This window comes from Antechinus flavipes, chromosome 4, assembly GCF_016432865.1.
Source record: "Antechinus flavipes isolate AdamAnt ecotype Samford, QLD, Australia chromosome 4, AdamAnt_v2, whole genome shotgun sequence".
NCBI lineage: Eukaryota > Metazoa > Chordata > Mammalia > Dasyuromorphia > Dasyuridae > Antechinus > Antechinus flavipes.
Window position 1 is genome coordinate 288265615 of NC_067401.1, and position 15048 is coordinate 288280662.

Below are 15048 nucleotides of genomic sequence, written 5' to 3' on the forward strand. Positions count from 1 at the left end.
ATTAGAGTAGATGCTATTTGAAAAGAAAAGAGGGAACAGATTCCAGGGGGAAAAATGTGAAGGTAAGATTGACAGGACTGGCAACAAATTGGGCTTGAAGAATGAGGAAGAGAACAACTTTAGGGTTATGAACCTACGGGAGCAGAAGAAGAGATGGTGGTGCCAGAAACAGAAATAGGGAAATTTAAGGAAAAAATGTATTTGGGGGAAAATATATCATCCTTTTTTGGACAAGTTGAATTTGATATGCCTACTGACATCCAAATGGAGAAATCTAGTAGACAATTGATAATATTGAAGTGGAGTTCAGGAGGTAAATTAGGGATAGATATATAGATTTAGGAGTGTGCGTAGTGATGATAACTGAACCCAACATGAAAAAAGATGAGTTCACTGGAAGACAAAGGATAGAGAGAGATAAATGATCTTTTTAAACTCCTTGCCAGGATGAATACAGCGAGGCTTGGAGAGACTTACATGAACTGATGATAAGTGAAATGAGCAGAACCAGGAGATCATTATACACTTCAACAACGATACAGTATGAGGATGTATTCTGATGGAAGTGGATTTCTTTGACAAAGAGACCTAACTCCGTTTCAATTGATAAATGATGAACAGAAGCAGCTACACCCAAAGAAAGAACACTGGGAAATGAATGTAAACTATTTGCATTTTTGTTTTTCTTCCCGGGTTATCTTTACCTTCTGAATCCAATTCTCCCTGTGCAACAAGAGAACTGTTTGGTTCTGCACACATATATTGTATCTAGGATATACCGCAACATATTTAACATATATAGGACTGCTTGCCATCTAGGGGAGGGGATGGAGGGAGGGAAGGGAAAAATCGGAACAGAAGCGAGTGCAAGGGATAATGTTGTAAAAAAAAATTACCCTGGCATGGGTTCTGTCAATAAAAAGTTATTATAAAATAAAAATAAAATAAAATTAGAAAAATAAAATTAAAAAAAAAATAAACTCCTTGCCAGAAGTATTGTTGTTAATATAATCTCATAGCACCCTGTACATACCTACTGTAAGTTTGTTTATAATACATATTTGTATTATGATAATAGCAGAGTATAAATCTTATTATACCTACTAAATTTTCAATAATTTAAGGACAAGATATATTTTTGTTTCATTTTTGTATCCCAGTGCCGGCACAGTGCCAATTATATAATATGTTTGTTCAATTGGTTTTTCCCAAAGGCAAAGTATAGTCAGCTCCTTAATGGAAAGGGAAAAAGAGAAACAAGAAATAAAAAGGGTCTGGAAACATTACTATTTTGGGTAAACATCAGCCTGAAGCAAAGATACTAGAAGAAATTTCAATATAAACATAAGGAAATACAAGATAAAGTTAGTGGAAGAAGGAAACAAATATTTATTAAGTACCTACTACAACCTTAGGAACTAGATCCTATTATTATACTCAATTTACAAATGAAGAAATCTAGGGAGGCAGAGATTAAATGACTTGCTCAGGGTCACCCTCTCAAACTCTGAGGTTGAGTTTGAATTTATGTCTTCCTGACTTCAGGACTAGAACTCTATCCATTGTGCCACTTAGTTAGATTATGAAATCTCAAAAAAATAGAGCTGAAAGACGTGCCTAAGGCAAACTTTCTAGACCAAAATTTGGAGTTAGGAGACCTGGTTCTAACCTTGGAAAGTGCAAGTTTATTGGTTCTGTTTTGTCATCTATAATATAAGCATAATATCTGTATTACAAATTTCACTCTTGTTGTGAGTAAAGAGTGTTGGCATCTGTAAATGGCTATCAAATGTGAGTGACTACCAATATTATTATTTTACAGATGAGAATAGTGAGGCCAAAGAAATTATTTAAATTCAGACCTAGCTTGTTTCAAAACACTAAGCACACAGATTTCTTGGCTACTAATCCAAACTTTAATAAGATACAGAAGTGAAGTAAATTATGGAATTTTAGAGCTGGAAAGGACTTTAGAGATAATTTATACCATCCCTCCATTTTAGATATTGCCTTCTTAGAGAAAGCAAGTGAATTATGTAAAGCTTCAGGGCCATAGTTAGGGCTTTGATACCAATCTTCTGATTCCATGCCCCTTAATGATGAAGAGAGCAGAACTTCAATTTGATAAACTAGTTTGTGGTCTCCAACAGAAGATGTAACATGGGGGAAAGCACTAGATTTAGAGTTAGAGGATCTGGGTTTAAATTCACACTTTCCTTGCTTCTCTGTAATCTTTTAAACCCTCTGAAACTAGGTTTTCCTACATGTAAAATGAATGAGTAGGATTGGAACTCAAAATCTTTTCCCATTTGAAGATCTGGGTTTTTTCCATATGATACTATGAAAAAAGACACTGTTCCCCTTCATATCCTTAGATATCTACCTAAGTCATATCTCTGAAATTCTATGCTCAAAAGATTTATTTCATAGCCTTCTTAAAAGGCATCATATTTTAAAATATAGATGTTCAAATAGGAGTAACAAATTTAACTAAACGTGGTAGTGTGAAATAGTTTATAGGTGGTTTCCTCCATCCACTGGAGAGCTTTGGAGAAGTACAGGGATTCTGAGTTCCTTGAGGATATCTCTGAAAGTGGAGAAAGGCAAGCACTATATGAAGAAGTTTAAAAGGCATTCTCGAGTTCCTCCCTGAAATGGGGTGGGATTGTCAGAAATCTTCTAGAAAGAGGTCAAAGTCCTATTGTTTCATCCAGAAGTCTGAACTGTTCTTTATAGGTCTGAGGGCTGGGGAATGGAACAAGGAAGGGGTATTTATTTTAGTCCCTAATGAAGGACACAACCTAGAAGTAAAATGCTATTAAAAAAAAAAAAAAAAGGATAAGATCTGAAAGAAGGAACTAAGTCAAGGTACAATTAAGGAAACATAACATTCAGCTTTTCCATCAGTAGAATTTATTAATAAGCCAGTTATATTTCCAGGATTTGGGGGAGATGGCAGAGTAGATCAGAAAATTTCAAGTTCTACAGATTTCCCCCACAAATAGAGCAAAGCTGCATGCACCTCAGTATGAAAAAGACTGCTTAAAAAAGAAAAAAGACTTGAGGCAGAACAGAGGTCCTCCTGAGACAACCTAAGAAAACTGGAAGAATGAACCAATTAAACTCTGGTCCTGGAGTCTAAGTATAACACTCCACTGAAAGGGCAAATAGGGAGCTCTGGGACTAACTAGTTTGGAGTAAGTCTCAGCCCAAATTTCCAGGTGAGGAGACAGGGGTCCAAATCCAAGAAGACTGAGGGAACCTCTTTTGAGTAGGAATTCCAGGCCCAGCTATACTACAGAAATAGGACCCTGGGTGAAATGGAACTAGCACACTTGGTGAGTGCAGAAGCAGTGGAGTAGGGACATACCTGGCTGCAGGCACTTTTGGTTTGGGGTTCTAGGTCAGAGGAGAGAACTGATGTAAAGGCACCATGCTCACCCCTCCAGGATTAAAGATGCTTCAGTAATAGTTCTCATTAAAAAAAAAATCAGGCAAAGAAAAAAGAACCCAACCATAGAAACTTACTATAGAAATAGGGAAGTCAGGGGTTTGTCTTCAGAGAAGGACAGTGAAGGTTTTTTTTTAAAGCCTCTCCTATCCCAAAGAGTGTTAAATTGCTACCTGCCTAGTAAGAATTTGTAGAACTCAAAAAAGATTTCAAAAATCAGATGAAAGATTGAGAAAAAAACTAAACAGTAAATATGGACCATCCAAGAAAAACAAGAAGATTATGAGGGAAAAGTTAACCAACTGGAAAAAGAGATATAGAGTTTTTACAGATGAAAATAACTCTTTGAAAATTAGAATTGGTCAAGGGGAAGCCAGTGAAGCTATAAAAAAAATATAAAGAATGAAAAAATAGAACAGAATGTGAAACATCTTATTTACAAAAACAGATTTGGAGAACAGATTAAGAAGAGAAAATAAAAATAATTGTACTACCAAAAAGCTGTGACCAAAAAAAGAACCTTGACACAATAAATCCACCAATCATCACTTCAAAGAGAACTCTATGGAAAACACATAGGAATGTTATTGCCAAATTTCAAAAAAAAAATATCAAAAAGAAAATTTCATAAGAAACAACAACAAAAACCAATTCAAATATGCTGGAGGTATAATTAGAATTGTACAGGATTTATGAGCAACTACAATAAAAGATCACAGGTCCTGGAATAAGATATATCAACAATCAAAAGAACCAGGGGCCAAAAATGTCATATTCAATAAAACTAACCATAACATTGAATGAAAAAAGATGGACATTCAGCATCCTTGCAGATTTTCAGAACTTTGTCAGAACCAAATGTAAACTCAATAGAAAATTTAACATATAAAATATTAACTTCAAAGACCTCAACAAGATAAATTGTTTATATTTTTTATAATAAAATGTACATCATATGTGTAAGATTGATATCAGTAATTGGTAGTTCAAAAGCAAGACTGGAGCAGAGTTGAATATGATCTGACTCTAAAAATCAAAACTATCTAGAAAAAGATAAAAATAGTAATTATGAGATTGAGATGTAGAGATGTACAAATGAGATGTAGAGGAAGAGCTAACACAGAGACATTAGATGGGGGAAAGAGAAGTGGTAGTTCTGAAAACCCAGTCACATTGGAAATGGTTAAATAGGGAACAATACATACCATGAAGAGTATAGCACTCTTCAAAATCTATAAAGAAATAAGAGAGGAAGGAATAGGCTACGGTAGGGTATAGATTTATTGCAGAGAGACAAGGTGTGTAGATTAATGGGAAGGAGATAAAGAGGGAGATAAAATAGAGTGGGGAACAGAAGGAATGTTTAGTTTAACAGGAGTGGGATAAGGTCTGTACATTAATGGGAATGGCATAAAGAGAGAAGGAAAGTGTTGGAGGAGAAAATAAGGGAGAGATCCATGAGTGGAAGGAGGTTAAATAATAGCAACGCAAGTTAAGTGGTAGAATTAAAGTAGAAGACTTAGCAGGGATAGGAAATAGATATACACAAATACTATAATAAGAATCAGAAGTAGAATTTATTAGGAAAAAATGTAGAGCTAGTAATCATTGATCTCAAAGTCAAACTTTAAAATTCAATCAAGAAAGAAATCTATGTTATGTGTAAGCCATATTATTATTGTTTTAGATCTATATTTACATATGTGTAAATATGTACATATGTGTGGGGGGGTATGCTAACTTGTGTGTGTGTGTATGTGTGTGTGTCTCCATGCTTAGCTGCAGCCTGCTTGGGGGAGTTGAGGGGAGAGAGATAAAAGAAGTTTTCCTTTTTTTCTCCTATAGGTGTCCTTTAGGGACCTGACAGAAGATTGAGTTAAAAAATAATAGAATCAAAGAATTGTAAGGGAACCTAGAGGTAACTGAAATTATCCCAGAGTTGGAACCTGCATCAGTGAGATCACAAAGTCACCAGAGCATCTTCTGCCCTGACAATAATACTTTGCACATACTTTAATGGACCTGTGTTCTCTATGTGTATATTCCTTCTGATGATACACATCATAACCTATCCATGACTGCCCACTCATTGCATCATCCATGTCCTTCCATAAGAATTCCATAGAAAATCAATCCAAAATGCTTACAATCTTCCTCAGTTTTTCCTGAAGTTATGAGAATACTAATGGAGCACACACATTAATATCTGTTATTCCTCACTCACAGTATTTGACCAACCCATTGTCTTTTTTCATTTCATTTCTCTGATGACCCTACTGCTCCTATAAATCTTTGGGTTTTTTAGTGTTGCATTTTATCCACATGTATCACATACTTCTTCATGGCCCGTTGGGTTGTCTTTAACTCCAATTCTTTGGAGAAAGTAGTGTATGCCACTCAAAAGCTACGTTATGCAATGGATCATCTTCTGGATTTGAAGTCAGAGGGTGCAGGATCAAATCCTATCTCAACCACTTACCTACTTGTTTAATCTTAGAGAAATCACTTTAAGTCTTTGAGTCTTAGTTTCCTCATCTGTAAAATGAAGGGTTTAAACTAAATTATCTCCAAAACTGTGATCTTGTGAGTAAACCATTGCTCTCCAAGTGAAGGGCAGAGGGAAGAGGGAGATTTTACACTCAGAATATCACCAAAAAAAGTATAGGTATTAAAAAGATGAAACTTTATTTCTGGCAGAAGTCCTTGATAGATCATGGGGGGAAAAGGTACATTGATGCACTACTGGTAGAGTTTCAAAATGGTCCAGTCATTCTTCAAAGCAATTTGAACTATTCTCCAAAAAGGTACTTAATCGAACATGTTCTTGGACTCCACAATACCACAGGTGTGCCTTTATCCCAAAGAATTCAAATAAAGAAGAAAATGATTCATATACACAAAAATAATTATAGCAGCTTTTCTGTGTGGTGGCAAAAAAAACAAAATCTAAGGGGACGTGTTCATTAATTACATAATAGCTAAACAATTACCGCATATTAATATAATGTAATATCATTGTGCTTTGAAAAATTATAAAAGAGATGATTTTGGAGAAACTTGGAAAGATTTGTATGAACTAATGAAAAGTAGAAGAAACAGGAGAACAATTTACAGTAATAACAACAATAAAGACAAACAGTTCTGAAATGCTTAAGAATTCTGATCAACACAATCACTAACTACTATTCCAATTATAAAATGTACCTAATAGAGAAGTGATAGGTTCAGAGTGCACAGCGAGGCATACATTTTTTTAGATATGATCAATGTAGCTATTTGTTTTGCTTAACTATGGTTTTCTGTTGTTTTGCTGAGACAATTGGGGTTAAGTGACTTGCCCAGGGTCACACAGCTAGGAAGAGTTAAGTGACTGAAGGCAGGTTTGAACTCAGGTCCTCCTGACTTCAGGGCTGGTGCTCTATCCATTGTACCACCTAGCTGCCCCACCATGTATTTTTTAATTTTTTTTCTTGACAAAGCAATTAGGATAAATTAACTTGCCCAAGGTCACACAGCTAGTAAGTATCTGAGGAGAGATTTGAATTCACTTCCTCTTGACTCCAATGTCACCTAGATGCCCCTATGTATAATTATTATAAAGGTAGTTCCTGTGTCTGTTTTGGCAGATATTTCATACTATCTATAGGTATTTTAAATGAAATATCTCTTACCATCTCTTCTTGCACGGTTTTGTTGATAATATGTAAAAATGCTAATGCCCTCTAAAATCTATTAAAAAATAAGATGGAAGGGAATAGGATAAAGTAGGATATAGAAGGATGTATAGATCTATGGCAGTGAGACAAGGTATATAGATTAATGGACAAGGGATAAAGGATAAAGTGGAGTAATAGAAGAGTGTGTGGAATTATGGTAATGGGGTAAAGTATATAAATTGATGGGAAAGGGATAAAGGATGGGGTAGGTGAGGGTGGTATAGTGGGATACAGAATGGTGTTTAGATTAACAGGAGTAGGAAAAAGTGTATAGATTAATGAGAATGGAATAAAGAGGGAATTAAAAGGTGGGAAGAAGATAAGGGAGAGATGTATGGGGGAGGAGAAGTTAACCAATAGCAAGGCTAGTTAAGGAGCAGAATTAAAGTAAAAGAGTTAGCAGATATAGAAAATAAGATATACACAAGAATCAGGAGTAGAATTTATTAGAAAAAAAAGTAAGGCTAGTAATCATTGATCTTAAGTCAAATTTAAATATTCAATCAAGAAAGACATCTACGTTATATGTCAGCTATCATAATATTGTTTTAGATGCATGTTTACATATGGGTAGATGCATATGTGTGCGTGTGTGTGTGTGTGTATATGTGGCTGAGCAAAAGTGGGCATGTTAAATATATGTATGTGTATATGTAGATATATGTAGATGGGTGGTAAGTGTGAAATACATATATGTGTGTGTGTGTGTGTGTGTATCTGTGTTTAACTGTAACCTGCTTGGAGGGAATGAGGGTGTGACGACCACCCTAGCACCCAGGATACCTTAGAATCAACCAGAGTCAGGATAAGCAAAAGTCCTTAGTCTTTATTCTTGGTCTTTAGGGATAGAAGTGAAGGGAATGAAAGCAGGATCTCCACAACCACCTTCTTCCTCTTTCATGGCCAAAGTGACTCTTCTAGTCTTACTCCACCCCCTAGTCCCTCCTACAATCCTCTGTATGCACCAATCATCGAGCCAGCACAGGGTATTGGGAAGGGCCATTTTCCAAGCATATGCCCATAGAGTATTATCCAATCGGTAGTCAGGCTCAAGTGCTCGGCTGTCCTGACCTCAGTGCATTGACTCAAGAGTTTCAGCCCTCTACATGAGGGGAAGGTGAAAGGGGAGAAAAAGGATAGTTAAAAGTACGCAGCAGAGAACAAAAGAATACAAGGGAGCAAAAGAAAGATGGATAGTCATGAATATAAATATAAGCTCTTCTATTATTATATATGCTTTTTTGAAATGGAAATTTATGTTATATATTTTGAATCCTCCCTGATGGTCTACTGGGCACATGACAATATTTTCTTGTCTTTTTCTGTCTTTTTCTATTTTGTTTTTTCTTATTTTGTATTTAGTTCAATAAAAAAAAAATTTATATTTTAAAAAATAAAAAATAAATAAAATAAAATAAAAAAGGAATTCTTATGATTTACATGGATTTATTTTACATACTACCACTTTGCTAAAATTACTAATTGTTATCAATGAGTTTTTAGTTGGATCATTATGATTTTCAAAATATATCATTATATCATTTGCAAAAAAAAAAAGTTTATTATTTCATTTCTCCTTTTGATTCATTTCCTTTCATTTTGTTTTCTTCTCTTATTTCTATTGCTAGCATTTCTAAAACAACATTGAATGATATTGATGACAAAGTATAATTTTCCTATTTCTTTCTTTAATTAAATATATTTAGCTTTAGCTTTATCTGAGATCAAGATTGCTACCTGTAATTTTTTTTAGATGGGCTGAAGCATAATAGATACTCCAACCCTTTAATTTTGAGTGTCTCATTTTTAATTGTGTTTCTTGTAAACAAGATACTGTTGAGTTCTGATTTTTAATCCATTCTGTTATTCTTTTCTGCTTTATGGGAAAATCCATCCCATTTATAATTTAAAATTATAATTACTGGTTCCTATTCCCTCCTATTTCCCCCTCTACACAGAGACTATTTGCCCTTCTCATCCTTTTTGCCCTATTCCTCCTGATATATTTAATTTAATTCTAACCCTTACATTATCCTCCTATTCCTTAATCTACCCATCCTCCTAAAAGTCCCACCTTTATCCTCTCCCTGCATCCTACTAATTCTTAATCTACATACCTTTGTAAAAATACTTCCCTTATCTTATCTTCTCTCCCTTTTATTTCTTTATAAATTTAGAAAACTTTTATACCTTGTAGATGCATATATTATACCCATGTCTCATGAGAGTAAGATTGCAGCACTATCAATCCTTCATCCCAACTTGTTTCTTCGATATCCCCCAATCCATGGCTTGGGCCCGCAGCCCACCCTGTCCTACAAATGTTCTTGCTCCCTATGATGCCTCCAAATGTGGCTGCAAATTTCAGCTCTTTCTGGCCAAAACTAGGACCTCAGCTCTCCTGCAAGTTACTATAAATGGCAGGTTCCCATCTCACCATACTTAATGAATATATGTACTCCTCCTTCTTGTCCTTAGACACAGTCAAAATTACAACTGGTCAACACAGCTTGTCCTTACTGCCTCAACTGTCACATCCACACACAGTCTGGGAGGTGATGATGCCTTCCTGACCCATCTGGTCTCAGGGTTTGTTTATTGATGCAGAGGAGTCTGCCTGAAAGTATTTGCACATAACCCATCCACTCCTGGATCTCCCTTTCCAGAGGTTATTTCATGACCTCTTAGGAGGACAACTGTTTTACTCCAACTTTTATTTATTTCTGCTATTCTATCTTCACTTTGAGGTGATATTCTATCTTTTGGCGGAGGTGGGGGTGGGGCATTTGAAGAGCCTGTAATTTTCCAGCCTACTCTGCCATCTTTTCAGAATCCTCTCTCAATGAATTTTTATTTTTAATAGTATTTTATTTTTCCAAATACATCCAAAGATAGTTTTCAATACTCATCTTTGCATGACCTTGTGTTCCAAATTTTTCTTTCACTCTCTTCTTCTCTCCTCAAGACAAGCAATCCAATGTAGATTAAACATGTGCAATTCTTCTAAACATTTCCACATTTGTCATGCTACACAAGAAAAATCAAATCAAAAGAAAAAAACATGAGAAAGAAAACAAAACAAGCAAACAAGCAACAACCACAATAATGACAACAAAGATGAAAACACTATGCTTTGATCCACATACAATCTCCATAGTTCTCTGGGTGTGGATGGCACCCTCCCTCACAAGTCTTCCCAATGTATTTTTAAAGCCATCCACAAAATCTCTCATTAAATTGTGTAAAGCATTGCTAATGAAAGGAATTAATGCTTAGTATTTAGCTGTAAATGCCTTTTATGAAGAAAAGACCTAAAATTAGTTATATGCAAAGCTAAATAAAAGCAGAGGAAGAATACTCCAAAGTTTTCCACGGGCTGTATGGTAAAGAGGTCGTGATGGTAAGAAACCAGAAGAGGGAACCAGTCAGTCAAGTGCAAGAGTTTGCTAGAAGGAAAAGAGTGGGCTCTTGATTTTAAGATAAGAAACCCAGGTGTAAGGTAACCACAATCAAAACTTCACTTACCTGAGTAAGTAGAGTTTCCTTTACTTAACAGCTTCTCCAAGGGTCACCATGAAAAAGAAAATGGGGATAAGTATTCGGGTGAAAGGTCTTAAATGTCTTCCATGAACCAAGAGGAACTTTTGACCCAAAAAGTTTGTGAACTATTAATTTTAAAAGAGATGGGTTTTTCCCCTTAGTTCTAATTAGTAGTCTCCTCAGTGATGGCAGGAAACATTAACAAGAGATACATAAAATGGACACACACACAAAATTCCCTTTACCTCTCTTAAATCTATGTCTTAATATCAAGATGTAATACATTGCCTCTGAGATAAAATACAAATTTCTACATTTGGTATTTAAAGCTCTCTTCAACCAGGCTGATTTCACAGCACTCCTTTTCAGGAACTTTTTGTATTCCAGTTAAACTGGCCTATCTACTGTTCTACCTTTCCTGATGACTCTTATCACCAAGTTATTGGTATCTCTTTGCTGAAATTAGTCTGTGTTGACTTAGTATGTATTTGTATTGAGTTACCTGTACATTATACAGTTGTCTCTCTCCACTCCACTCCATTAGAATTTAAGCTCCTTGAATGGAGTATTTAGTTTTAGCCTGGGTCTAGCTTAGTACTTTGCATATATTAGGCACTTCATAAATGCTTGTTGAGGTATCCAATCTGGCATATTTTTAGCCAGCTTTGAAACGATGGTTATACTTCATAAGCAGAACCAGGAGAACAGTAACAACAAGATTTTGTAATAATGAAGGACTTGGTTCTTCTCGTCAATATGGTGATTCAAGGCAATTCCAATAGATTTGGGGTAGAAAATGCTATCGGCATCCAGAGAGAGAACTATGGAAACTGAATTTAAATTGAAGCAGATTATTTTCATCTTTTTGGGTTTTTTTTCTTTCTTGTGTTTTTTTCTCCTTTTGGTATGATTTTTCTTGTACAACAAATATGGAAATATGTTTTAAAGGATTGCACACATTTAACCTATATCAGATTGCTTGCTATCTTGAGGAAAGGGGAGCTAAGAGAGGGAAGGAGAAAAACTTAGAACACAAGTGTTTTACCAAAATTAATGTTGAAAACTATCTTTAAATGTATTGGGGAAATAAAATTCTATTGACAATAATTGTACTTCAGAGACAGAGAATTGCTTTATCTAGAAGCATATTGAAAGTTTTTTCTTGATTCCAAGATCGTAAATTAAGATTAGAAGGAAATTACTGCACAATATCCTGGAATTTCAGAGCAGGAGAGGACCTTAGCAGGTTCACTCCTGTCTTTTGAAGAATTAAATGTCTCAGATAATAATTGTTGTTATTGTTGTACAGTCACTTCTCAGTCGTGTCTAACTCTTTATGATCACATTTGAAGTTTTCTTGGCAAAGATACTAGAGTGGTTTGCTATTTCCTTCTCTAGCTCATTTTACAGATAAGGAAACTGAAACAAACAATGTTAAGTAACTTCCTCAGGGTGACACAGCTAGTAAGTGTCTGAACCCGGATTTAAATTCAAGACCTTTTGACTCCAGTATCAGCTCTCTATCTGCTATGCCACTTAACTGCTCCATCTCATATAATAGCTATTTTTAAAAATCTTCATAAAGGCATTAGAATCCAATCAATTTCATGACTGCAACAGAAAAGCTTCCCTTTCAGTAACTTCTTTTTATCAAACCTCATAGTACAAGATAATTGCTAGGGATTTTTCTAGTGGACCAAATCAAAATATTCTCTTAAATCCTGGACTGTAGCACAATGGATAAAATGCCAGTTCTGGAGTCAGAAAGACCCGAATTCAAATTTAGCTTAGGCACTTATTAGCAGAGTGATTTTACTTAAGCCCTTTTTGTTTCAGTTTCCTTTTCTGTAAAATGGGGGTAATAATAGTACCAACTCCCCAAGGTTATTGTCTTATTTGAATAAGATAATTTTAAAATGATTAGCACAGTGCCTAACATGATAATATATAATATGGCATTATTTAAATCATAACTTTTATTGTTTGTTATATTGCTATACTATTGTGAGTTACATATAATTTCTTTCATTTTGCCACTTCAAGTTTTGCTTTTTTCCAGCCATTTGTAAATATCAAGGCATGTTTTAGCACTTCAAGAAAGTAAATTTTCATTCAGAATTTTAAAAGGATATCAGATTTGGTCATTTGAGCTACTTAATAGATTCCAAGTATAAGTTCCATAGAGGACAATATTTAAACTTTTACAAATGTATCTCATTTTGTGCAATGCATGCCAGAAAAAAATTGTATGTAAATCAAAATATAACAAATTGAATCCTTTGTAAAGAAAAAAAAAGCAGAACAAGATTATCATCATCCAATCATGAAGAGATTTTTTTTAAGTGTTAGCACTGATTTCCTGATTTATCTGCTTTATAAAATATTTTCTTCTTGGTGGCTTGTGGAAAAACAATAACTATTATATTATTATTACATTATATTATGTATAATAAATAATATAATATATAATTATATTGTATTAGATAATTTTGTTAATCTTGTGGGGCTTTTTTAAATAAATAAGTTTATGTTTTTTACACCACAATAATATTGAGAAAAAACACCTGCCTTTGAGGAGGGAACCTCTTCCCCCCTCAAAATGGATTCCCCCCTCAAAATAAGAATACCTGATACTGTATTCTTGATATATGTGAAAGAAAGAGGACAGGGTATTGGTCTAAGCTGCTATGGGTGCTTAAATAAATCCCATGTATAAACAAGTTAGAGTTCACAAGGATTAAGTTACAATGAAATATGATAAGATACATGGGCAAAATAAAAAATGAGCATATGTTGCTTTAAAACAACTGTTTGTTTTAGATATTAAAAGTACTAAGTACATCGAATTATATATCCAACATTTATCTCAGGGCTTTGTCTCATGTTCTATTGAATTATTTTGTCTATTTGACACCTGCCTTTTTTGACATTTGTACATGTCTTCAACAGGTTGAAGTACACTCTACAGTAACAAGTGAAGTGCTTAGCGCTTTGTACAGTTTTCATAAACATGAACTGAATGATTGGTCTCATTTATTCTTGAGAGGACAGCTGGATATGGTGAAAAGTGTTGGACCTAGCATCCATAGCCTGATATATCTAGCTTCAAAACCTATTAACTCTGTGACTGTGAACAAATCATGAATGAGTTTGTTTCTCTAGTTTTGAACTGGGAAGAATAATATTCTCACTTTCAACTTCTAAAGGGACAATTAGATGGTGCTGTAAATAGAATCAGAGTTTGGAATCAGAAAGATTCATCATCCCGAGTTCAAATTCAGCCCCCAACACTTGCTAAGTGTGTGACTCTGGTCAATTAACTTAACCTTGTTTGCCTTAGTTCCTCATCTGTAATATGAGTTGGAGAAGAAAATGTCAATTACTTAATTACCTATGCCAAGAATCCCCAAATAATGTTATAGAGTAAAACAAACTCATAGACAACATCTACTTCATAGCAGCGGCTTAATTAGGGATCTTAAAGTCTGGGGCAGCACTAAGTTCATTGTAATATTCTTTCTAAAAAATATAATCTTCTCTGGGAGCAGGTTTCTTGAGGGGCTTCTGGAGACAGCCTTAGTTTCAATTCAGTTATCACCCCAAATGCAGCCAGGAGTTAAAGTCCAAATCCTTTATTGCCATGTTGCTTTTGCTGCTTCTCTTTCTCCTTCTTTTGGATATTTTTCTATTTTTAATTTTTTGTTGAATTTTATTTTCATTTTATATAAATTCTTTCTTTCCACTCATTCCCCTACCCATTGAAAAGTCTAGAAATATAAAATATGAAATGCAAAATTACAAATTTGAAGTCATGTAAAATGAATGTCCATATTAGTCATATTCAAAAGAAAAAGAAATTTAAAATTACTTCACTGTGTACTCTGAGTTCATCAGTTCTCTATTTGAAGATGGATAGCATATTTTACATCATGAGTACTTTGGGGTTGTGGTAGATCATTATATCAATTAGTTACTTAGTTACAATTAGTAAAGCTTTTATAGTTGATTATCTTTACAGCATTGCTGTTACTATATAAATTGCTCTCATGATTCTGCTAATTTCACTTTGTATAAGTTTATATAATTCTTGCCAAATTTTTTCTGAAATCATCCCCTTCATCATTTTTTACAGCATAATAATATTCTATCACATTCAAAGACCATACTTTGTTCATCCATTCCCCAACTGATGGACTTCCCTCTAAGTTTCTAATTCTTTGCCCCTAGAAAAAGAACTGTTGTATGACATATGGGTCCTTTCCCTTTTTCTTTGATATCTTTGGGCTATAGAACTAGTAGCAGCATTACTGGGTCAAGAGGTATGCATTGTTTCATAGCTTT